This window comes from Bubalus kerabau, chromosome 4 (assembly GCF_029407905.1).
Source record: "Bubalus kerabau isolate K-KA32 ecotype Philippines breed swamp buffalo chromosome 4, PCC_UOA_SB_1v2, whole genome shotgun sequence".
NCBI classification, from domain to species: domain Eukaryota; kingdom Metazoa; phylum Chordata; class Mammalia; order Artiodactyla; family Bovidae; genus Bubalus; species Bubalus kerabau.
Genome location: NC_073627.1, coordinates 28,842,990 through 28,869,019, shown reverse-complemented (window position 1 = coordinate 28,869,019; position 26,030 = coordinate 28,842,990). Strand labels below are relative to the sequence as shown.

Genomic DNA, 26,030 nt, shown 5'->3' with positions numbered 1-26,030 from the left:
AGATGTGTGGGAGAAAGGCCTACTCATGACTCCCATCCAGATAGGGAGGGGAGGAACCTGCACCATAGGAACAATTCATCCAGATTTTTTCCTCCTACCTGGCTCACAAGGAGACACGCTTGGCGTCCCAATCTATGATGACTTAAAATGTGGAGAAGGGCGGTCTCCAGAGATAGGAGGCCATCACCCGGAAAATGACTGGCCTCCCCAGTGAATACTCGATATTATGGTCCGGCCACAAGGGCACAAGATGGGAGCTGGGGATACAGGACACCCATTCATATGCTAAATTGAATAATCTGACTACAAGTGATGCTAGAGATTATAACCAATGAAAGGTCTGCTGCCTTGGAACTGCTGGCACAGCAACAATCCCAGATGAGAATTGCCATCATTCAAAATCACTTGGCACTAGACTACCTCCTAGCAGAGGAAGGAGGAGTCTGTGGGAAATTCAGTCAAACTGACTGTTGCCTCCAAAAAGATGATAATGGAAAAGCTGTGATAGACATAGCTAAACATATCAGGAAGATTGCCCATGTTCCAGTTCAGACCTGGAAGGGATGGGATTCAGATGGCCTCTTTGGAGGATGGATCTCTTGGCTGCTGCTGCTGCTGCTAAGTCACTTCAGTCGTGTCCGACTCTGTGCAACCCCATAGACGGCAGCCCACCAGGCTCCCCAACCCCTGGGATTCTCCAGGTAAGAACACTAGGGGGATTTAAAACAATGATTGGGATGGTCATAGTCATACTTGCTGGAGGTCTGCTTATTCCCTGCCTCATATCCTTCCTAATCAGAGTTGTAACAGGGTTCATAGAGGCAGTTGTCCCACTGAGGAAGGCCACCCAGTTGCTGCTTTTAAAGGAATACCAGCAAGTGCCAGAAGATGATGTTCTGTGACAGCTGCAGATGCATCCTAAGTATCAAGAGGGGGGGATGAGGTAGGAACGAGATCAAAACCCCCAATTAAAGGGACAGTCGTTTGCTTTCCCTTCCCTTATCTTGTTTTTAAACAGCTGCTGCTCATCAATCACCACTTTCATTTCTGTGATCTTGCTTGCTCTTTACATCCATGGGAATTAGGGCTGCTGGGGAGGGGAGGGATCTGAGCTATTTGAGCCGGAAGTTTACAGTGTATAAAAGATACCCAGAACAAAGCCGGGGCTCCCAGCCTTTGGAGGTGACTCCGCTGGGCCTGAATAAACCTGTGCTGAATAAACCCTGCTGTTCTTCATCTTCTTCATCTTTGAGTGCTGCTTTGAGTGCCGCCATGGTTTCTATAACAGTTGGACACGTGGTGTCACCTTTTGACCTTTCGTGAAGTCTATACAATCAGCAAAAACAAGACCAGGAGCTGACTGTGGCTCAGATCATGAACTCCTTATTGCCAAATTCAGACTTAAATCAAAGAAAGTGGGAAAACCACTAGACCATGCAGGTATGACCTAAATCAAATCCCTTATGATTATACAGTGGAAGTGAGAAATAGATTTAAGGGACTAGATCTGAGAGATAGAGTGCCTGATGAACTATGGATGGAGGTTCGTGACATTGTACAGGAGACAGGGATCAAGACCATCCCCATGGAAAAGAAATGCAAAAAAGCAAAATGGCTGTCTGGGTAGGCCTTACAAATAGCTGTGAAAAGAAGAGAACCGAAAAGCAGAGAGAAAAGGAAAGATATAAACATATGAATGCAGAGTTCCAAAGAACAGCAAGGAGAGATAAGAAAGCCTTCCTCAGCGATCAATGCAAAGAAATAGAGGAAAACAACACAATGGGAAAGACTAGAGATCTCTTCAAGAAAATTAGAGATACCAAGGGAACATTTCATGCAAAGATGGGCTCAATAAAGGACAGAAATGGTATGGACCTAACAGAAGCAGAAGATATTAAGAAAAGGTGGCAAGAATACACAGAAGAACTGTACAAAAAAGATCTTCACGACCCAGATAATCACAATGGTGTGATCACTCACCTAGAGCCAGACATCCTGGAATGTGAAGTCAAGTGGGCCTTAGAAAGCATCACTACGAACAAAGCAAGTGGAGGTGATGGAATTCCAGTTGAGCCATTTCAAATCCTGAAAGATGATGCTGTGAAAGTGCTGTACTCAATATGCCAGCAAATTTGGAAAACTCAGCAGTGGCCACAGGACTGGAAAAGGTCAGTTTTCATTCCAATCCCAAAGAAAGGCAATGCCAAAGAATGCTCAAACTATTGCACAATTGCACTCATCTCACACGCTAGTAAAGTAATGCTCAAAATTCTCCAAGTCAGGCTTCAGCAATACGTGAACTGTGAACTTCCAGATGTTCAAGCTGGTTTTAGAAAAGGCAGAGGAAACAGATCAAATTGCCAACATCTGCTGTATCATCAAAAAAGCAAGAGAGTTCCAGAAAAACATCTATTTCTGCTTTATTGACTATGCCAAAGCCTTTGACTGTGTGGATCACAATAAACTGTGGAAAATTCTGAAAGAGATGGGAATACCAGACCACCTGACCTGCCTCTTGAGAAACCTATATGCAGGTCAGGAAGCAACAGTTAGAACTGGACATGGAACAACAGACTGGTTCCAAATAGGAAAAGGAGTACATCAAGGCTGTATATTGTCACCTTGCTTATTTAACTTACATGTAGAGTACATCCTGAGAAATGCTTGGCTGGAAGAAGCACAAGCTGGAATCAAGATTGCCGGGACAAATATCAATAACCTCAGATATGCAGATGACACCACCCTTATGGCAGAAGTGAAGAGGAACTAAAAAGCTTCTTCATGAACGTGAAAGAGGAGAGTGAAAAAGTTGGCTTAAAGCTCAACATTCAGAAAACTAAGATCATGGCATCTTGTCCCATCACTTCATGGCAAATAGATGGGGAAACAGTGTCAGACTTTATTTTTTGGGGCTCCAAAATCACTGCAGATGGTGATTGCAGCCATGAAATTAAAAGACGTTTGATCCTCGGAAGGAAAGTTATGACCAACCTAGATAGCATATTAAAAAGCAGAGACTACTTTGTCAACAAAGATCCATCTAGTCAAGGCTATGGTTTTTCCAGTGGTCATGTATGGATGTGAGAGTCGGACTGTGAAGAAAGCTGAGCACCAAAGAATTGATGCTCTTGAGAGTCCCTTGGACTGCAAGGAGATCCAACCAGTCCATTCTAAAGAAGATCAGTCCTGGGTGTTCATTGGAAGGACTGATGCTAAAGTTGAAACTCCAATACTTTGCCCATCTCATGCGAAGAGTTGACTCATTGGACAAGACTCTGATGCTGGGAGGGATTGGGGGCAGGAGGAGAAGGGGACAACAGAGGATGAGATGGCTGGATGGCATCACCAACTCGATGGACATGAGTCTGAGTGAACTCTGGGAGATGGTGATGGACAGGGAGGCCTGGCGTGCTGCGATTCATGGGGTCGCAAAGAGTCGGACACTACTGAGCAACTGAAGTGAACTGAAGTCTTCTGGTGATTTATTAGTTCCATGTTCCTTACCTTCCCATTACCTTACCATGTCCCTCCCTCCTGTCGTAAAACAACTCATGCATATGATAACTATGGTGCCTGGCCAGGGTGGGCGGTTTCCATTAGTGTGTTTCCCCTAATAGGTCCTCGATAAGCTAATTGATTATGAAATTTTTAATTTCTTCTAGACTGCAGAATTAGCATATGCTTTCAGCATAATTAAAGACAAAGGCTGAAGTGTTTTTATTTAGCAGTAGAGACATTTAAGAACCGCAAAACTCACATTTTGAAATCCTACCCCCTCCCTTTTTTTAAACAGTATCCCCATTTGGACATGACAAGTAAAATTAAAAATATGGTTTATATGACAATTTGTTTGGAACTGAGAGTGTTAACAGCCTCGGTAGGGAGGCCAGAGGTCCCCAAGTGGCAGGAGGAAATGAACTGCAAGTGGTACACTTTTTTCCTTTCTCTGTTGGCACCTGGTTCCACCTGAACTTTTCTCAAACCTTGAGCTAACCAATGCATTTTTCTTATGGAAGTGTTTTTCTTAAGCTACTTCAATGAAACTATGTATTTGCTTTGGAATCTACCCTTTTTCAAATCGCCTGACTAACTTTTTTTTCTTTTCTCAAACCTTGAGCTGACTTGGGCTCAGCAAACCAGTATTCATGTCAATTGCTTTATGGGGTGGGATGATGGCGGGGTGGGGGTGTGGGGTTGATGACACCCACTGTGCCATTTTATCTCAAAAATGCATATTGTGGGAGAAGCGCCTGATGAAACTCCCTCAGCCTTGTTTCTCTTCATCTGATTAGCAGCTCGCTAATACAAAATGCCTTGCTGAAAACTAACAAGCTGGCACCCTCTGTCCCCTTCTGATGTCTACGTCAGAAGCTTTCCCTATCTCTATTATACTTTAATAAAACTTGGCTACACAAAAAGCTCTGAGGAGTCAATCCTCTGATGGAAATCCTCTCCTCCAGAGGTCACAAATCCCAGCATAGCACATGGCTGGCAATGGCAACCTTTCAGAACCGTATTGAAAAACAGTTTATATGAAAGAATTAAAAACAAGCCTCTCCAAAGTTCCCTGGTGGTCCAGTGTTTAGGACTCCAGGCTTCTACTATAGGTGGCTGGGGTTTGATCTCCAGTCAGGGAACTAAGATTCCTCTGCCACACAGCAGTGCAACAACAAAAAAAAGCCTTTCTCCTTAAAAAAAAAAAATGTATTTGTTCATTCATTATTTTGCCTGCACTGGGTCTTAGTGGTAGCACGTGGGATCCTGGGTACAGCACACAAACTCTTAGTTGTAGTGTGTGGGATCTAGTTCTCTGACCAAGGACTGAACCCAGGCCTCCTGCATTGGAAGCACAGTCTTAACCACTGGACCACCAGGGAAGTCTTTTGTTCATTCCAATTGCTCTGTGACCCTGCTGACTGGACCTCTGGGCAGCCTCCTCCCTTCCACTCTCCTGCCAGGCATCTTTGTGAGTTTCATGTCTTTATGGTTCCGGACCAAGTATTGCCGCAAACACCTCGGTGAACACATCCTGGTGCTCACCACATTCTTGGGTTTGTATTTGAGAGGGTTGACCAGTTTCTGTTAGTTTCCTGAAGAGTTGCACTGTTCTGCATTCCCATCAGCAAAAAGGAAATTTTCTTGCAGATCTAGAGCCCTACATACGGTATGTTGTTGGTTGTTTCAGTCGTGCTGTTTTTGAACGGTGCAAAGTATCTTCTTATGTCACCTTTTTTTTTTTTGGCTGCAGTTCACAGCTTGTAAGATCTTAGTTCCCTGACCAGGGATCAAACCTGGATCCTCGGCAGTCAAAGTACCAAGTCCTAACCACTGAACGGCCAGGGAAGTCTCTGTTTCATTATCTTGACTCGCATCCCCAGCCACCTCACCTCTGTCAATTGGCCTATGCAGTTTGCTCTTATATGAAAGACTGTTCATGAATGGCCCAGTTTTCTGCTGGACTGTTATTGGGACATAGATGTTTATTGGGTTATTTTATGTGTATGTATGTAAATCAAGTTAATTTGAACAAACGCACAGTATCATATATCCATTACGGTATCATTCGAAGTATTTCACTGCCCTGAAAATCCTCTGTGCTCTTTCTGTTTGGCGTTCCCAGCCCCTGGCAACACTGTCCTCTTTCTGCCTCCATAATCTGCCCTCCCCAACACAGCTTCTAGTTGGGCTCACACAAGACATAGCGTCTCAGACTGGTTTTCTGATCTTTGTTTTCTGTTTGAAGCTGTCTTTTCACCCCCATATCACTCAGAGAATGTTATTCCAACGCGATAGAGTTTGTTGCATAAGAGCCTTGTTGATCACCCAACATTCCCATGCTTAGAAGTGCCTAAGATTTTTTTTTACTATGATCATAAAGTTCTAAGGGTTACGTTTATTTCTGAATTATCAATACATTTATGAGTCGTTCAAACTCATTAAATTAGTATATATATGATTGCATATTTTAAAATTATTAAAAATAAATCTGCTTGAAATACATTTTTAATAGAGTGAATACTTTTTCCTTTTATTGTTTTTTTACATGTATTCAAAGATGACCATGACTAATTGCTAGGAAGAGAAATGATTCAGTAAATAGACCTAGTCCTAGTTTGTATTTCTTAGATATTAGCACAGATACTTTATTCAGATGAGAATCACTTATTCATTCAATTCCTTCCCAATTACATAACCAAGTATCACAAGAAAGGTTGGGTAACCTATCAGCTGACAACTTTATTAGTGTTTCCCTCAATCCTGTTGAAAGTACACAGGGGGAAGCTTTCAAGCAGGTTTATGAGAATCCTTTTTCAGTGTCTGGGGAGCAGGACAAAAGCATCCCCAGGCTCAGGAACTGAGCAGCTTCTCTTTCACTGACCAGCTTCTAACCTGACCAGCTTCTCTTTCACTGAGAAAGTCTTGCTTTACCTGATGTCCTTAACAGGCTCGGGAAATATGCAACTCTGTCCATCTTATTCTGCCTTCATGTATGTGGTATTCTGTTTCAATAAAGAGTTCTTACTGCAGGATGTTCTTGAAGTGACTTTCCTTTAAATCTGTATATTAGCTTATTCTGCTTGTGGAATATAATTGGCATCTTCATCCCTCCCTGCCTGGCCCACCAGCCTGGTCGGATTCTCTGACAGTCAAGACTCGTTTCAATGTTCACTGTAAGAAAAACAGGTGTTTGTGTTGAGAGGAGCCTTGCCAAACCAGGGCTCACCAAACTGCAGGGTGCATCCCTCAAGTAGCCTCACCAAGATCAGAAAGAGATGGAGCTCCTATATACGTCCAAAAAAGGGGAAGGACTTCCTTGACTGTCTAGTGGTTTAAGACTTCACACTTCCACTGCAGGGGGCATGGGTTTGATCCTTGGTCATGGAACTAAGATCTCACAGGCTGGGGGGCACAGCCAAATAAAAGGTGGGGGGAGATCAAAATGCACCTTCTCATTAAGCCGCTGAATGTGCAATGATGCATTATTAGCTAGAACTCCAGGATATTTTAACAGCTTTGTTGAGGTGTAATCAACATAAGACAGATGCACACGTTTAAAGTGTCCAATTTGGTGCTCACTTCGGCAGCACATATACTAAAATTGGAACGATACAGAGAAGATTAGCATGGCCCCTGCGCAAGGATGACACGCAAATTTGTGAAGCGTTCCATATTTTTACCTGTGGCGGATTCATTTTGATGTTTGGCAAAACTAATACAGTTATGTAAAGTTTAAAAATAAAATAAAATTTAAAAAAAAAAGAAAAAAAAATAAAGTGTCCAATTTGATATGGTTGGAAACACATGTCCCCCATCAAGATAATGAATGTATTGTCAATGAGAAATTACTCAATGGTCAATCTAAGTAGGGGGCTTCTGTGGTGGCTCAGATGGTAAAGAACCTGCCTGCAATGTGGGAGACCTGGGTTCAGTCCCTGGGTTGGGAAGATCCCTTGGAGAAGGAAATGGGAACCCACTCCAGTAATCCTGCCTGGAGAATTCCATAGACAGAGGAGACTGGCCGGCTACAGTCCATGGGATCACAAAGAGCTGGACACGACTGGGTGACTAACACACACACAATCTAAGCAGGAAGTGGAAAATTTAATTTGAGCCAATTTGAGGATTATAACCCAGGAGACAGGTTCTCAAATCTCTGAGAACTCTTCTGAAGAGGTGAGGGAAGAGAATTAGTGTGATTTTGATGAAGGGTTATGTGCTCCCTGCTATTCAGGAGGAACAGATGCCTTAAAGGTTTTAGTGTTTTTTTACGTGTGTGAAGAGGTGAGAATCCAGGTTCACAGAACGTTTCTCCTGAAAATATTTAACTGAGGGCCAGTGCTGCCAGACTTCCCAGAGCACCAAGTGCCTCATCCTGATGGTTGTCCACATTCCTTTCAGGGTGTCCTGTGGGTCAGTGACTGCGGTGTTGATGACATCATTCCTGTAGACCTGGGTGGCAGGAAATTTTCTTTATGTTACAGTCCCTCCCTTTGGTCTTAATTTTGACCAAGGTTTGGGAGGCATTTGGTGAGCAATTTGTCCTAAGGTCCTAGGAATGCTCATTCCCATGTTGGGCGAGGATTTCATTGATGGGCCACTCAACCTATTGTTACCAGACTAGCCCTGTTAACAGTAGCCCAAAGCCTTGGGCTGCGTGTCCTACTGGTCAGCAATCGTCCAGGAAATGGTTCCTTCCATGGCTTTTTCCCATACCTAGAATTACACTGTTACAATCACTGATCTTATAGAACTATGTATTTGATTAATTGTTTCGGGTCTCCTGTTCATTATTTGTATGGGAGGCTCAGTCACAAATTCAGTAATGCAAGAAACAATAATCTTGTAAAACAGGCAGCATACGAGTAATATAGCTGCTGCTGCTGCTGCTAAGTCACTTCAGTTGTGTCCAACTCTGTGCAACCCCATAGACTAGTGACATTAATAAGGTCACAAGTATTTAAGCTGAGAAGTTCCTTTAGGTGCAGCCCTGTGGTTGGCTGGCCAGTCTGTTCTGCACCACCCACTATCTTTTTTTTTCTTTAATATTTACTTATGACTGCACTGGTTCTTTGTTGCTTTCCATTGGCTTTTCTCTAGTTGTGGGGAGCAGAGGCTGCTCTTCCTTGTGGTGCGTGGACTTCTTATTGTGGTGGCTTCTCTTGTTGCAGAGCATGGAGTCCAGGGCATGCGAGCTTCAGTAGTTGCAGCAAGTAGGTGCAGTAGTTGTGGCACAGGGGCTTAGCTGCTCCATGGCATGTGCGATCTTCCCAGACCAGGGATTGAACCCATGTCCCCTGCATTGGCAGGTGGATTCCTATCCACTGCACCACCAGGAAAGTCTGCAATCACTGTCTTTGAGGGAAACGACATGGCCTTGTCCTTAACACTCACCAAAGCTGCACGTACAAGGTAAGTGGTGGTCATCATGACCCCTTACAGGATTGAGAAAGGAATGTTATTTTCCAAGGAGTTACCCTAATGCTAACCTCCATGACATAGCATTTCATTCCCACTAAGATGCTAGAATTGAAAAGACAGACAATGATAAGGGGGAAAGTTGGAATATTCAAACATGGCTAGTGGGAATGTGAGAAGGAAATGGCAACCCACTCCAGTATTCTTGCCTGGAGAATCCGGGGGATGGAGGAGCCTGGTGGGCTGTCATCTATGGGGTCACACAGAGTTGGATACGACTAAAGTGACTTGGCGGCAGCAGCAGCAGCGGGAATGTGAAATGATGCCACCATTTTGGAAATTAGTTTGGCAGTTTCTCAAAATGTCAAACATGGAGTCACCATGTGACTCAGTACTTACACTCCCGCATATAAACCCAAGAAAGGAAAACATGTCCATGGAAATACTTGTACATGAATGTTCCTAGCAGCACAATTCACAACAGCTGAAAGGTAGAAATCACCCAAATGACCATCCACAGGTGAATAGAGAACAGATACACATAATGTGGTCCATCCACACAATGGAGTATTACTCGGCCATGAAAAGGAGTGGAGCAGTGACACTCACTGCAGTGTGGTCTCACTCAACCTTGAACACACTCATCTTGACACTCATCTTGAACATACCATGCTCACTGAGAGAAGCCAGGCACAGAAGGATGCTGTCTTGGAATGCTTGGGCTACCATAGCAAAATAGCAGGATGGGGACCTCAGCAATAGAAATGTATTTCCTACAGTTCTGGAGACCAGAAATCTGAGATGAGGGTGTCAGGATGGTCAGGCTCTGGTAAAGTTCTGTTCTTGGTGGGGGACTGTGTCTTCATTGTATCCTCACATGTAGGAAGGGCTGAGGGAGCTCTCTGGGAGTCTTTTTTTTTTTTTTTATAAGAACACTAATTCCATTCATGGAGGCTCCTCTTTCATGACCTCATCACCACCTCAAGGCTCCACTTCCTCATACTATCACCTTGGGGGTTAGGATTTCAACATGTGAATTTCAACAAACACCCAGCCCAGAATAACCACAAATTGTATGATGCTATTTACAGGAAACATCCAGAACAGGCAAATCTAGAGACAGGAAGTGGGTTAGTGGTGTCAAATACTTGGGGAGGGGAAGGGTAACAGGAAGTGACTGCTCATGGAGATTCCTCTGGGGTCTCATTTGGGGATGAGAATGTTTTGGAACAAGTTTTTGGCTTGTCTTTTGATTTGTCTTTCACAGAGTAGAAATCTTTAATTTTATTAAGTCCAGGAAATCCTTTGCTTTTCTCTGTGGATTGCCTTTTTGTGTTGTGTGTTAATACTTCAAAGCTCATAATGTACACAGCCAAACCCAAATTCATGTCACTTTTCTCCTATAAATTGAATAGTTTGTATCTAAAATTTGTCTGTGAATAACTGAGTGAATTTGGTGTGAGTTGTGAAGTTTACATCTACATCCATTTCATTCTGCATGGTTTCCAATTAACTGTTCCTTAACTATTTTTAAAAAGTAAAGACATCACTTTGCTGACAAAGGTCCCTATAGTCAACACTATGGTCTTTCCAGTAGTCAAGTATGGATGTGAGAGCTGGACGATAAAGAAGGCTGAGTGCTGAAGAATTTATGCTTTTGAACTGCGATGCTAAAGAACCTCTTGATGATGGTGAAAGAGGAGAGTGAAAAAGCTGGCTTCAAACTCAACATTCAAAAAAATAAGATCATGGCATCTAGTCCCATCACTTTATGGTGTATAGATGGGGAAACAATAGAAACAGTGCAAGACTTTATTTTCTTTGGCTACAAAGTCACTGAGGACAGTGACTGCTGCCATGAAATTAAAAGATGATTGCTCCTTGGAAGAAAAGCTATGACAAAACTAGACAGCATATTAAAAAGCAGAGACAATACTCTGCCAACAAAGGTCTGTATAGTCAGAGCTATGGTTTTTCCAGCAGTCATGTATGGATGCGAGAGTTGGATCATGAAGAAGGCTGAGTGCTAAAGAATTAATGCCTTCGAACTGTGGTGTTGGAGAAGACTCTTGAGAGACCTTGGACAGCAAGGAAATCAAACCAGGCAATCCTAAATCAGGAAATCAACCCTGAATTTTCATTGGAAGGACTGATGCTGAAGTTGAAACTCCAATCCTTTGGCCACCTGATTTGAAGAGCCGACTCATTGGAAAAGACCCTGAGGCTGGAAAAGATTGAGGGCAGGAGAAGACAGGGATGACAGAGGATGAGATGATTGGATAGCACCACTGACACAATAGACGTGAACTTAGGCAAACTCCGGGAGATAGTGAGGGACAAGGAGGCCTGGCAGGCTGCAGTCCATGGGGTTGCAAAGCGCTGGACGTGACTTAGGTGGGTCGCTGGGTCTCTGACTCTGCAGTCAGGGATGGAAGTGGTGGGGGATCTTGGGGCCCTGGAATCTGAGGGGCCCTCTACTGGGGAGGGGGTAGGAGACCCCAGGTGGTAGTTAGCTGAGTCCAAGGCCCTCCTGGGTATGAGGCATCCTAGCCCCCATGCATCACCAAGAGGCCAGTTCCCTCCTCCCCTCAGCTCCCAGCCCTAGTGCCTGCTTCTGAGAAATTCCCTAGGGTGGGGTCCTGGTGCTGGAGGTGCCTCCATGCTGTGGCTCCTGAGTTTCCAGGGAGGATAGAGGAGTGAGGGGAGACTTGTCCACAGAAAGGGAGCTTCTGCAGAATAAAGCCTGGGGCTGTTGCACCCCCACACTATCTCTGTGCAGGACCGTGAGGGTGAGGCTCCTTCCCCTCCCAAAACCACAGGACACATGGGGCACTGGTCACTGGACCTGCACACAATACTGAAACCTCCCACATGGGCCCACTCAGTGAGAGACACCATTTAAAGACTATTAATGGAGGAGGGGGCAGGGTGGGGGAGGTGAATGTGGGGTGGGGAGAGTTGGAAAATCATCCAAGGACAGTCTCCCTGCAGTGACCCCGCCTCCCGCCCAGATAGAGGTGACCCTCCAAGTCAGAACCCTCATGTCTCAGACACCCACATTCTGGGCCTTTGGAGGACAAACACTTGAGCACTCTCAGTACTTGCCTTCATCTGCTACATTAAGGCCTGCCCTGTCTTCTTCATGGCCAAGTTCTCACCCCTCCCATCAGGGCTCTCGGGGGCTTAATGGAATGAGGGTGTCTATGGCAAGACCGGAGGCCATGGGGCAGGCAGGAGGGCTCCCACTGATCTTGCAGGTCCACACGTCATGGTTGCAGGCCTGCGCACAGGGAACCAGGCTGTGGATGAAGAAGGTGCAGTGGTCCAGGGACCAGTCTAGGCCCTGCAGGTGTCTGACCATGGAGCAGTCAGTGTAGACTATGCGGAGGGAGCCCAGGGATGCTCCCACACTCCTGGGGGGACACTTGAGCACGCACCCTGGAATGACCAGGAGATCAGATAGCAGGGCTCCCCACCCAACCTAAGTTCCCACAAGAAACCAAACACGCCTCTGCAGAAAAACAGGATGTCACCAGCCTGACTGCTGTCCTGAGGAGCTTGGCTGGAGCCTGACTGTTGTCCTAAGGTGCTTGTTTGGTGTCTGACTGCTGTCCTGAGAAGCCTGGCTGGTGTCTGGGTGCTGTCCTGAGGAGTTTGGCTGGAGCCTGGCTGCTGTCCTGAGAAGCCTGGCAGGTGTCTGGGTGCTGTCCTGAGGAGTTTGGCTGGTGTCTGACTGCTGTCCTAAGGAGCTTGGCTGGTGTCTGACTGCTGTCCTGAAAAGCCTGGCTGGTGTCTGGGTGCTGTCCTGGATTGAATGTAGGCCCCCATAAAATTAAGTCCCCATCATGACCCCAGAATCTGAGAATGGAACCTTATTTGTAAGTAGATCTTTGCAGGTATAATTAGTTACGGATCTGGGGGTGAGGTCATCCTGGATCAGAGTGGCCCTAAATCTATCTCAGTGTCCTTCAGAGAGACAAGAGGAGAGAGGCAGACACAGAGGAGACACCAGGTGAAGACAGAGGAAGAGATGGGAGGGAGGAGGCCATGAGCCCAGGGCCACCTGGAGGCCCTAGAAGCCAGAAGCAGCAGGAAGGGCCTTCTGCTGGAGCCTCTGGAGGGAGTGTGGTGTTGGGACTCCTTGATTTCGGACATCTGGTCTCCAGGACTGAGAGGGGACTGGCTTCTGTTGTTTGGAGTGTCCATGTGTGATTGGTTGTCACCGCTGCCCCAGCAATCTCAGCAGGTAGTGGGCAGCTCCTTGCCCTGTTCTAAACTCTCTCTCCCTTGCACAGGTGAGGTTATCCTGCAGACCCTACCCTTTCCTTCATGTCCAGTAGAGCTGATCTGGGAGTAGCTCTGGGGTTTTGCAGGCTGAGCCCCTGTTGCTGTGCCCCCGCTTCCCCACAAAAGCCTCCAGAATAAGCTGTCTGCCCTGTTGCCTGAATCCCCCTCTCCCACCCAGTATCCTCAGGAAAGGTCAGGAGTTCTGTAGCAGTGTCTGCAGGCAGTCTGCATCTGGATGCACGTCCACATCTTCCCTGTAAGCAGTGAGAACCTTCCCTGACCTCACGCCCCCAGCTGACTGCCTCCACATTTGGCCACAGTCCTGGTGTAGGTGTCAGACCGACTGCCCTCTCAGCCTTCTCATCATGTTGTCAGAGCTGCTCCAGGCCCTTGCTGAAAATCTGTGAACCCACTTTTACTAGGGGTGTCCTTGCTCACAACCCTCCAACCCCTACCTTTAGCAGGATTCAACAGAAGTCTTTCCTTCCAAGGAGTAAGCGTCTTTTAATTTCATGGCTGCAGTCACCATCTGCAGTGATTTGGGAGCCCAAAAAAATAAAGTCTGACACTGTTTCCACTGTTTCCCCAACTATTTCCCATGAAGTGATGGGACCAGATGCCATGATCTTCGTTTTCCAAATGTTGAGCTTTAAGCCAACTTTTTCACTCTCCTCTTTCACTTTCATCAAGAGGCTTTTTAGTTCCTCCTCACTTTCTGCCATAAGGGTGGTGTCATCTGCATATCTGAGGTTATTGATATCTCTCCCGGCAATCTTGATTCCAGCTTGTGCTTCTTCCAGCCTAGCGTTTCTCATGATGTACTCTGCATATAAGTTAAATGGAAAGTTATGACCAACCTAGATAGCATATTGAAAAGCAGAGACATTACTATGCCAACAAAGGTCTGTCCAGTCAAGGCTATGGTTTTTCCAGTGGTCATGTAAGGATGTGAGAGTTGGACTGTGAAGAAGGCTGAGCGCCAAAGAATTGATGCTTTTGAACTGTGGTGTTGGAGAAGACTCTTGAGAGTCCCTTGGACTGCAAGGAGATCCAACCAGTCCATTCTGAAGGAGATCAGCCCTGGGATTTCTTTGGAAGGAATGATGCTAAAGCTGAAACTCCAGTACTTTGGCCACCTTATGAGAAGAGTTGACTCATTGGAAAAGACTCTGATGCTGGGAGGGATTGGGGGCAGGAGGAGAAGGGGACGACAGAGGATGAGATGGTTGGTTGGCATCACTGACTCGATGGACGTGAGTCTGAATGAACTCTGGGAGTTGGTGATGGACAGGGAGGCCTGGCGTGCTGCGATTCAAGGGATCGCAAAGAGTCGGACACAACTGAGCGACTGAACTGAACTGAACTGAACAGAAGTGTTTAAGTCAAAGGATCCAGAGAGAAGAAAGGAAGCTACAAAGAACGAAAACCAGATGGCGTCAGCTGGGACCAAGCTGGCAATGAATCTGACTTCCAACAGACCCTGAGTCTCATTGTATGTTGATTTTACTATATTATCATATTAAGTGACACGTCTACTGGTGGCCATGACCAGACAGGAAGAACCAAAAAAAGGATAAAAAGGCAGTGGCACCCCTCTCCCTCGGAAAAAGCCCTGTCTCTTCCCCCAGTGCACATGCCTCCCCAGCATTAGCCTCACTCCTCCTCCTTTGTCTTTACTCTGGAGAATTAAAGCCCTCTCTCCAGGTGGGCGAGAAGCTGATCTGTGAACTTAATTCTGGCTTCTCCGTTCTTTGGCCTCTGAATAAAGCCTGTGCTGTGTTTGTCTCAGCTTTGGTTTCATAATCACCTATTTGAACCTGAATGGAGAAAGGAAACCTTCCCTGTTGGGTCAGAGAGCCTCGGCCAGGCTAGGGCCCGAGAAGGGCCCATAGAACTTGGTAACAATCTGTAAGCAGACAGTGGTCTCTGGCTGTAGCATGGGTGGAGGGCACACTTAAGCTACAGCACTAGCTGTGTGGACAGCACAGCCCCTCAAGGGCCTGGACTGTATGCTCTCCTCCCCCCATGATCTTATAGTCATGACTCGGTGACAGTGGCTGCTGGGCCGTCCAGTCAGGAGAGACTCAGAGGCAGCACCTAGAGCCAGATCAGAAGTGCCTTTTTACAGACAGTGTACAAGTAGATATTAGGACTCTGCTTTGCATCTAGAAACAAACAGAGCTGCTCAAAGCTGATGTGCGCTGTGGACTTGAAACCCACGTGCAGGACAAGAGTTCCCACTGGACCCTGGCTCGGAAGCTTCTGCACAGGTGATGGTCACAGTTGCGCTTCCTTGTCGAGTCCTCCAGGCCTCCCTGGTGGACACAGCTGGACCCACACCCATGGGCTCCCCAACCCAGAGCCTGAAGGGCTAATGCTGGCAGGGCCTGGGGACGAGAGCAGTCATTCCACCAACCACCAAAACTGAGCCCATCCCAGGCCCTGCTACAAGTCTGCTCGCATTTGCTCTCCGGATTCTGAAGACAGACCTGCAGGAAACAGGGGCCGTGAGTCCCATATTGATGGTGTTCTGTGGAATTTCCATGAGGCCCCTTTTTGCCCTGTTCTGAGCAAATGATTAGTCAGTCGGTGCTACCATCACTCCACAAGCAGGCTGAGAGGCTTAAGCTCTGAGAAGCCAAGTAACGCATCCAGAAGGACAGATGTGCAGCCATGGAGTGGGGTCTGTGCCCGCCAACTGCCCATTCACAGCAGGCTCACATCTGTTCCCTTTACCCCCTCCCAGGGCCATCTCTCAGAGCCTCCTGTTAGGGGGATTCACTCATCTTCTTTTACCAGGACTCTTATCTCACAGTCCTGTCTCTGGGATCATCCAGAAGTCTTGTCACTCTGAAGTGGATTTAGTTTCACGTCACCAGGGCGGCTTTCCTGGATCACACTCACCACCTGCTTGTCCACTCCCAGCTCAGACCAGAAAGGCCGCCTCGGGCCCCGAGCCCCATGGCTCTGCCTGGGCACTCACTCCCCTCCAGCCTGGTCCTTCCCTCTCAAGTCCCCTGCAGGGTCACCAGGAGCTCTCACCACCCAGGGCAGGCTGTCTGCTCTGTCCTGGGGAGGCCTCCGTAGTAACAAGTATAAGAAACAATAGGTTCCTGTGGGGCCTCCCACACACAGCACAGTGGCCAGCACCCACCTACTGACCTCTTCACTCTGGATGGCCCAGGGTGGCCTCAGGGGCCCCACTGCATGCCCTGGTTCTCATCTTATCCCAGCATTGCCCACAGGGCCGTCACTAAGCTACTCTGCCTGCTGCACAGAGAGGGCACTCATTCACACGATCCTCCTAGGAGCACAGGGTTCTGGTGGGCAGGCTCCTCCAAGGGTATGCGGCTCACCTGGGCAGGTACCCTGCAGGGCTCAGCACCAAGAAACCATGTACAGAGCCCTCTTTGCAGAGCACCCCCCAGCCCACCTATTGGTCAGTCTGACCCTGAGCCCCTCAGAGCAGGACCTGAACTAATAATCGCTCCTGGACAGGTCAGTGACCCTGGGCTTCACATGCAGCCTCCCTCCAAGTCTTCCAGAGACTTCCACCTCACCTTGGCACTGGGCCCCTGTTTCCACATACCATCCCTCCTCTCTCTGACTTCTGGGTTCCTCTCATTAGGAGAGGGTCTTCTTGAAATTACCTCCCACTTGTGGGCCAGATAAAATGATTAGAAAACAATTCAGAGCTCCAGTCCCATGTCCATCCTGACCTGCAGGAGCCACACCTGTTCCTAGCACCTGGAAGGCACAACAAGGCCCATTTTCTGCAACTGTGAGCCCCTAATGGGGGACGATTGGCTAACCTGACCTGGCCGGCCAGCCCTCCCCACGTGTGCCTGGCTTGAGGTCTGTAGAAACGGGTGTAAGAGTGCCTGCAGCTGTATTCTACACCATACTTTTGTGGGGTGGGTGGGCTGGAGAGAGGACCTTGTGGGTTGCTGTTTGTTATCAGGTCTTCCTAGACCAGGTATGGAAGAGGAGTGTCACCCATACCTGCTGTTGGCCATCACCCCAGGTGGGGGTGAGGAAATAAGGGAAAAGGCAGTGGGAGCAGGTTAGGAGGGGTAACTCAGGTAGGGAAATGGAAAGCTTCCAGAAGAGGCCCCTGGGTCAGGACCATCCTGCCTGGCCTGCATGAGCCAACTCGGCAAGCATGCTGTCGCTGGGGTGGCTCCAAGCCCTCTCCTCCCACCTGTGAGGTCTTTGCTGGTATTTGGGTGTTTTACCTGGGAAGGGTGGAGGAGGTTCAGGAGCAGCTAGCCTGGGGCTCAGCCAAGGTTTACTTAGAGATCGTGTGGTCCCCCAGTTTCCCACTGAGGATACTCCTGGGGGGTGGGGGGTGGAGGAGGTGGAAGGGCTGCTGGCTGCATATAAGTCCCCACTCCTGACCATCTTCAGAACTGCTCATCAGTGCAGCAAGTATCCTAACTGGGTTTCCATCTGTGTAACTGGTGGGTTCTTAATGAGTGTGAACAGTGACATTAAATGTCCTCAGTCAGGACTGAGACACTTACCACACCACGTGCACAGGTTTAAGAACCTGGGAAGTGCAGCTGGTACCCTAGTGATGGGCTTCAGGCTTGACCCCTCCACATTCTGGGGTCTAGCCACTCTTTAGCATTTCTCGGGGCCCAGTGCTGACTCTAAGGGTTCCATAATCCAGCCTCCATCTGCCTTTAGTGAGACCCACACTTCCAGGATCCTACAGAGCAAGGTTTGTGTGGCTGTTCTGTGGCTTTTCTAACAAATGACCATAAGCTGGGTAGTTTAAAACAACAGGAGTTCATGTCATTATTTGATCCTTTTTAATCAAGCTGGTTTTAGAAAAGGCAGAGGAACCAGAGATCAAATTGCCAACATCTGCTGGATCATCGAAAAAGCAAGAAAATTCCAGAAAAACATCTATTTCTGCTTTATTGACTATGCCAAAGCCTTTGACTGTGTGGATCACAATAAACTGTGGAAAATTCTGAAAGAGATGGGAATACCAGACCACCTGACATGCCTCTTGAGAAACCTGTATGCAGGTCAGGAAGCAACAGTTAGAACTGGACATGGAACAACAGACTGGCTCCAAATAGGAAAAGGAGTACATCAAGGCTGTATATTATCACCATGTTTATCTAGCTTACATGCAGAGTACATCACGAGAAATGCTGGACTGGATGAAGCACAAGCTAGAATCAAGATTGCCCGGAGAAATATCAATATCCTCAGATATGCAGATGACACCACCCTTATGGCAGAAAGTGAAGAGGAACTAAAAAGCCTCTTGATGAAAGTGAAAGAGAAGAGTGAAAAACTTGGCTTAAAGCTCAACATTCAGAAAACTAAGATCATGGCATCTTGTTCCATCACTTCATGGCAAATAGATGGGGAAACAGTGGAAACAGTGGCTGACTTAATTTTGGGGGGCTCCAAAATCACTGCAGATGGTGATTTCAGCCATGACATTAAAAGACGCTTAATCCTCGGAAGGAAAGTTATGACCAACCTAGACAGCATATTCAAAAGCAGAGACATTACTTTGACAACAAAGGTTCATCTAGTCAAGGCTATGGTTTTTCCAGTAGTCATGTATGGCTGTGACAGCTGGACTATAAAGAAAGCTGAGTGCCGGAGTCCAGCCCCAGTGGATCCAGGGAATTCGAAGGGGAGACGGCTTCGGGTATCAGGAAACAATAGATCAATTAAGCGTTAATTAAAGATATAAAGAGTGGTTAAATAGGGATAGCTCAGTAGGAAAATTCAGTGGAGAAAAGAGGCTGAATAACTTGGTTTACGTGGAAAGCTAATAAAATTCCAAGGCAAGGAATTTATGTCACCTACGTAGGCCGCAGGCGTCCTCCCGTTCTCCCGAAGGAGAGGAGACACTAAGGCCTCCCGATCAGCTCTTAGAAGCCCAGGCATAATTAGTAGGCTTGACGATTCTCCATACTCCAGATGGGAATTCAGCCAGAAGGTGAGAGAAAGAATGATATGGGGAGACCAGTCTTTCCAGGAACTGATCCCATTCTTTATTTTCCAGGGTCCGCTTTTATACACAGAGATGTAATACAAAAGTCACGCAGGGTCAGCAGTCCTGACTTTTATAAAAGTCAGGTGCTTTAGAAAGAATGACATGGGGAGACCAGTCTCTCCAGGAACTGATCCCATTCTTTATTTTCCAGGGTCCGCTTTTATACACAGAGATGTAATACAAAAGTCACGCAGGGTCAGCAGTCCTGACTTTTATAAAAGTCAGGTGCTTTATACAAATGTATACAAAGGTCTTAGGGGGTGTTACATCATCTTCTGGCCAAGGGGCCTGCTAACAATTTATGACTCTCTCCTTGTGATAGTGGTCAGTCAACCAGAACACTCATTTTTCCAGGGGTGATTATTCTTAAAACAGACGCCACCTTTCGAAGGCGCCAGATAAGGTTACATTCCTATAGGGTAAGGGTGCAGTGGGTTTTAATTAAGGAAAGAATTTGCTTAGCCTAAGGTCTAAACGTGATTAATATCAAGGGTTAATACTTATTTCTTCTATATATTCATCAATGTATATAAGGGCAGGGGATGTGGAGACTTAGCAGCAAACATTGGCTCAACAAATGAAAAATCCTTCACCAATACAATTTCTAATCAGCCCACTATACTACACTAATAATTTCCTAACATCTCAAAAGAATCTGTTTTTAGAAAGTTTAGAGCATTGCGTGCCTCTCACAGTTGGGAGGCTGTGAACAATCACATGTGGCTGGAAAAGCCTGTCAGGCAGGCTAGAGAACCTTCAGAGGAGTTTGTAGGTTGAAACACTCCTATCACGCCCAGGAATTATTATTAACTGGAGCTGTAAGTTAACTCTTTTTCAGAGACAGGTGGTGGGGGACAGCCCCCCATAAAGTCAGAGGTGTAGGTGAGGGCACAAGGCAGTGAAGTAGGCAGACTCTGGTTTTGGGGGGTAGACGCTCGAGAATTTCCAGGGGGACTCCTGAGGCTCGATCCCGCCTTTGAGTATGCCGAGCCTCCTTCCTTATGACCTTTGCCACGGGCGGAGTTCCTCACGCTGGCTCCCGGCAGCTGAGTGCCGAAGAATTGATGCTTTTGAACTGTGGTGTTGGAGAAGACTCTTGAGAGTCTGGGGTGTTCATCGGAAGGACTGATGTTGAAGCTGAAACTCCAATATTTTGGCCACCTGATGCGAAGAGTTGACTCATTTGAAAAGACCCTGATGCTGGGAAAGATTGTGGGCAGGAGGAGAAGGGGATGACAGAGGATGAGATGGTTGGATGACATCACTGACTGGACATGAGTTTGGGTAAACTCCGGCAGTTGGTGATGGACAGGGAGGCCTGGCGTGCTGCGGTCCATGGGGTCGTAAAGAGTCGGACATGACTGAGCGACTGAACTGAACTGAATAGCTGAATAATATTATGGCTAGGTACCCCATCTTCTTTATCCATTCATCTGTGTTCTGCACTTAGATTGCTGCTGTGTCTTGTTTATGGTCTTAGTGCAGCTGTGATCATAGGGCTGCAGGCGTCTTTTCAGATTTTGGTTTTCTCCATATCCACACCCAGGTGTGGGATTGTTGGATCCTAGATATGTCTATGTTTAGTTTTTTAGAAGAACCTTCATACTCTTTGCCTAATGGGTGTACCAATTTACATTCCCATCAAGAATGCAGGGGAATTCCCTTCTCTCCCACATCCTCTGAAACACGTATTGTTGGCGATTCTCTGAGATGGCCATTCTGACTGGGGTGAGGTGATAGGTGATAGTTCACTGGACTTTTTATTTGTCTTCCTCTAACCATTAATGATGCTGAGCATCTTTTCAAGTGCTTAGTGGCCATGTGTATACCTTCTTGAAATGTCCACTGAGATCTTTGGCCCATTTCCTATTGAGTATTTTTATTTTTGATATTGAGCTGCATGAGTTGTTTGTATGTTTTGGAGATGAATTCTATGTGGGGATTTTTGTTTGAAATATTTTTTTCCTATCCTGAGTGTTGTCTTTTTCTTTCATTTAGGGTTTTGTTTGCTGTGAAAATGCTGCTAAGGTTAATTATGTCCCTTTGGCTTTTTATTTTTTATTACTCTAAGATGTGGATCCAAAAAGAACTTGCTGCTATTTACAACAAAGTGCTTTCTGTCTATATTTTCCTCAAGGGTTTGAGAGTATCCATCTTCACATTGAGATCTGTAAATTATTTGGAGTTTATTTTTGTGTATGGTGTTAGGGAGTGAGAAATGGAATATTTTCTGTTGTATCAGTAAACGAGGATGTCATAGTCATCAGCAATTGCAGCCCTCCACTGTGAGCTGGTGAGCCCTCAGGGAACTCAGGAATGAGAAGAGTATCTGCTCTCTGGCAGCCATCAGACTACAGCCACTCCCTAAGGTGAACCCTGAGGAAAGGAAACTCAGGATGTGAAAACAGGACACTGGCCCGACAGGTGAGGTGCATATGAAATGAATGATTTCAGTGAGCCCTGACTCGTGCATCTTGCCATACACAGAAAAGCACTAAATCCCTTAACTCGGGATATCTGGTTTTCTTAACAATAATCTTTTGATATTCAGACTACCTGCCCTTTCTTACAAAATTGTATGTAATCTGACTCCTCCCCTCACCTCCTCAAAGCAGGTCTTATTTGAGATGGTGTCACCTGGGCTTGAAGTCCTGAAAATTCCTGCCGAATAAAACATAATTCTCATCTTTTAGGTTGTGAATATTTTTTAAGTCAACAGGAATTACCATAATTTCATTCTCATTTTCAATGTTTAAGGAACCTCCACACTGTCTCCATGGGCTTCCCAGGTGGTACAAATGGTGAAGAACTGGCCTGCCAACACAGGAAACATGAGACATGGGTTTGATCCCTGGGTGGGGAAGATCGCCTGGAGGAGGAGACAACCCACTCCAATGTTCTTGCCTAGAGAATCCCATGGACAGAGGAGCCTGGCGGGCTACAGTCCACAGCGTTGAAGAGTCAGAAATGACTGAAGTGACTTAGCATGCAGGCACACTGTTTCCTTAGCGGTGTTCCCAACTGACATTCCAGCATCAACGGAGGAGGGTTTTCATTTGTCCGCACCCTCTCCAACCTTGGTTCTTTGTAGAGTGTTTGACAATGGCCATTCTAACCAGTGTGAGGTGATACCTCATTGTAGTTTTGATTTGGATTTCTCCTGCCTCTTGAGAAACCTATATGCAGGTCAGGAAGCAACAGTTAGAACTGGACATGGAACAACAGACTGGTTCCAAATAGGAAAAGGAGTACGTCAAGGATGTATATTGTCACCCTGCTTATTTAACTTATATGCAGAGTACATCATGCGAAACGCTGGGCTGGAGGAAGAACAAGCTGGAATCAAGATTGCCGGAAGAAATATCAATAACCTCAGATATGTAGATGACACCACCCTTATGGTAGAAAGTTAAGAGGAACTAAAAAGCCTCCTGATGAAAGAGGAGAGTGAAAAAGTTGGCTTAAAGCTCAACATTCGGAAAACGAAGATCATGGCATCTGGTCCCATAACTTCATGGCAAATAGATGGGGAAACAGTGGAAAGTGTCAGATTTTATTTTGGGGGGCTCCAAAATCACTGCAGATGATGATTGCAGCCGTGGAATTAAAAGACGCTTACTCCTTGGAAGGAAGGTTATGACCAACCTAGACAGCATATTAAAAAGCAGAGACATTACTTTACCAACAGAAGTCCATCTAGTCAAGGCTGTGGTTTTTCCAGTGGCCATGTATGGATGTGAGTTGGACTGTGAAGAAAGCTGAGCACTGAAGAATTGATGCTTTTGAACTGTGGTACTGGAGAAGACTCTTGAGAGTCCCTTGGACTGCAAGGAGATCCAACCAGTCCATTCTAAAGGAGATCAGCCCTGGGTGTTCTTTGGAAGGAATGATGCTAAAGCTGAAACTCCAGTACTTTGGCCACCTCATGCGAAGAGTTGACTCACTGGAAAAGACTCTGATGCTGGGAGGGATTGGGGGCAGGAGGAGGGGACGACAGAGGATGAGATGGCTGGTTGGCATCACCGACTCGATGGACATGAGTTTGGGTAAACTCTGGGAGTTGGTGATGGACAGGGAGGCCTGGCGTGCTATTCCTGGGGTCACAGAGTTGGACACGACTGAGCGACTGAACTGAACTGAATAGTTAGCAAGGTTGGCATTATTTCCTATGATTTTTTTTTTTAAAGGGTACAAGTGAAGCATCTTGCAATTGAGTCTTGAATGTCTGCTCTGTGTTTTGATGACCATTCCTGGAGCATTTCTTGAAGGCAGGTGTTGTTTACTCACAATCCCACAGCCTTCTGAATATTAAGTGCCCATCAGCGCAGTAGTGCCCACAAGGCAGTAGCATTTCTTCATGACCCTTTGTTTTCTTTTTCTTTCTGTGCAATTTCATTTTGATCTTACATTGAAATAGAGTTGGTTTCCAATGTTGTGTTTGTATAAGGTGTACAGGAACTTAATTCAGTCATGCATAAATGTATACATATTTTTTTTAAGGTTCTTTTAGTGGTTTACAGAAGATCCCCAAAAGTACTGATAAGCAAGAGTTGGAGAAGAGAATAAAAACACAGCAAAAGGTGTTGGAAAGTGATGCAAAATCCAAGAAATGTAACCCTGTAGAAGCAGGGCTCTACAAACGGAAAGCATGGAAACTGGATTCCAGAATTCTTTACGGTGGGCCGATTTTGCCTGAGAAACCGCCAGAGAAGCCACTCACCATGCCTATTGGCTTTGAATTTGAAACAGAGAAAAGAATCAAACAGCAAAAAGCAAAGAAGGTATTGGGGGATAAACACTTTATATTTATGTGAAGCCTTGCCCTTATTGTATCTTATTAGGTGTTGTGGGTGTTCCCAAAAAGAAAGAAACTCCACTCACTGTCCCCCTGACTCCTGCCTTTGTTTGGAAGAAGAGAACCTAAAACCCTCCAAGAGGATGAGGAGCAGCCAGGAGTGGTAAGAGCCCATGATGGGGTACCTTTTAAGCCCCAAATCCCAGTGAGAAGAACTGTGGAATTACGCCCTTTCTCTTTTGATTCAAAAAAGTCACTTAGAGGAGAAGAAAATAAAACTGTTGCAGGAAGGTGGACCCCTTCCAGGGCCCGAAACTGGGCTCTTGTCTAACACTTGGAAATGAATTGTCCAAGGAGACACATGTGCTGACAAAGCAAGAGATTTTATTGGGAAAGGGCACCCAGGTGGAGAACAGCAGGGTAAGGGAACCCAACAGCTCTGTCACATGGCTTAAAGTCTCAGGTTTTATGGTGATTGGATTAGTTTCCGGGTAAGTCCTTCCTGGTGGTGCATGCCTTGTTCAGCCAAGATGGATGCCAGAGAGGAGGATTCTGGGAGGCGGTCGGACATGTGGTGTCTCCTTTTGACCTTTCCAGAACTCTTCCAGTTGGTGGAGGCTTATTAGTTCTGTGTTCCTTAGCAGGACCTCCTGTCCTAAAACAACTCATGCAAATGGTTACTATGGTGCCTGGCCAGGGTGGGTGGTTTCAGTCAGTGTGCTTCCCCTAACAGAACCACCTCAGAAAGGGGAGGTGCCCAAGTTCTAGGTGCTTCCTTCACCTCATTTTACTACCATTAACCTGCAGGAGAAGAACATGAAGAACACAACTCAGGCTGAGCCTTCGGCTTGGAGCCTGGAAGATGTGTCTCAAGGCGCAGACTTGGGTTCTCTCTGTGTCCTGGTGACAAAGAAGGCTCCTCCTGGTGCGATCAAAAGAGCAGCTCTGGGTCCCGGATGGTATCTGCTGCTGAGTCTAGCGGAGGAATCGGCTGGAGCTCTTGGGTGGTACCCACACAGTCAAGGGCTGCTCACTTACAGTAATTTCTGTTTACATCCTCCTCCTCTTCTAAGTCAGACTATATAGTTGATTAATTTGTAATTTAAAGTATAATTTTTTTTACTGCATTTATCTTTTTAACATTTAAAAATAAAGATTTATAGTTTATGTCTGATACTTTCCTCTTCTCTGTACAAAATGAATTTAGAATTCAAGAGCCCTTTGCTGCAAGGGAGGAGCCTTGTTAACCACCTGACAAGGAAGAGACTTGACTGACGGGTCCCTCACCAGAGGCTGTCTGCTGGCTTTGGGAGGAGCTGCTGTTCAGGCACCTTCTTCCCTTGTTGGTGCTGACGATGAAGGAACACTGAGCAGGACATGTTTTAAGTCCTCCAAAGACCTGGACTGGAGTCAATGTTTGTCTTACTTAAAAAAGGCAGTTCCATACTCAACAGTGATTCTCAGCATTTACCTGTCATCAGTACTGTCAATGTTCCTTTCCTTCATGTCTTCTCCCATTTACCTTTGTAGACTGAGGATGGCCTTTCAAACAGGCACAGAGTGTTCCCTCATTGTGGTTTTGATTTGCATGCCTCTAACAATTTGTGATGTGCAGCACATTTTCACGGGCTTTGATTTTAACTAGTGTGTGTGGAATTGATCGTGGAAATTTTCTTCACAGTCTGCTCAGTTTTTAATTATTTTCAATTAGTTACCCATGGAAAATTTTAAAGTGCCAATATCATTTAAAGCCCAGCAATCCTTGTGAATATGAAGTGCTCATAAGTGCTCCAGTGAAATAAAGTTTTCTTTCTCTTTTGCCTTTTGAGTCCTAATCTACTTTAACTGTTTCTGATCTACTTTGCCAAGGAAGATCCGTCTAGTTAAAGCTATGGTTTTTCCAGTAGTCATGTATGGATGTTGAGAGTTGGACTATAAAGAAAACTGAGTGCCAAAGAATTGATGCTTTTAAACTGTGGTGTTGGAGAAGACTCTTTGAGAGTC

At 46.1% G+C, this 26,030-nt stretch overlaps 1 long non-coding RNA gene and 1 other non-coding gene across 12 annotated transcripts; both read left to right on the top strand.

The window, feature by feature from the left end:
- Positions 1 to 7,069: 7,069 nt before the first annotated feature.
- On the top strand, positions 7,070 to 7,176 carry LOC129651841 (U6 spliceosomal RNA). Its single transcript, XR_008714348.1, has one exon. It is a non-coding gene; the product is annotated as a U6 spliceosomal RNA (small nuclear RNA).
- A 9,405-nt stretch (positions 7,177 to 16,581) lies between these two features.
- LOC129649162 (uncharacterized) lies at positions 16,582 to 25,942 on the top strand. 11 transcript variants are annotated; one of them, XR_008712997.1, is made up of 5 exons: positions 17,114 to 17,179; positions 17,876 to 17,926; positions 24,073 to 24,189; positions 24,834 to 25,065; positions 25,234 to 25,939. It is a non-coding gene; the product is annotated as an uncharacterized LOC129649162 (long non-coding RNA). The 11 variants fall into 11 exon arrangements; XR_008712998.1 differs by lacking the exon at positions 17,876 to 17,926 and adding an exon at positions 21,474 to 21,655 and having other exon boundaries at positions 17,119 to 17,179; positions 25,234 to 25,942; XR_008712996.1 differs by lacking the exon at positions 17,876 to 17,926 and adding an exon at positions 23,732 to 23,908 and having other exon boundaries at positions 17,134 to 17,179; positions 25,234 to 25,942.
- The last annotated feature ends 88 nt before the right edge of the window (positions 25,943 to 26,030 follow it).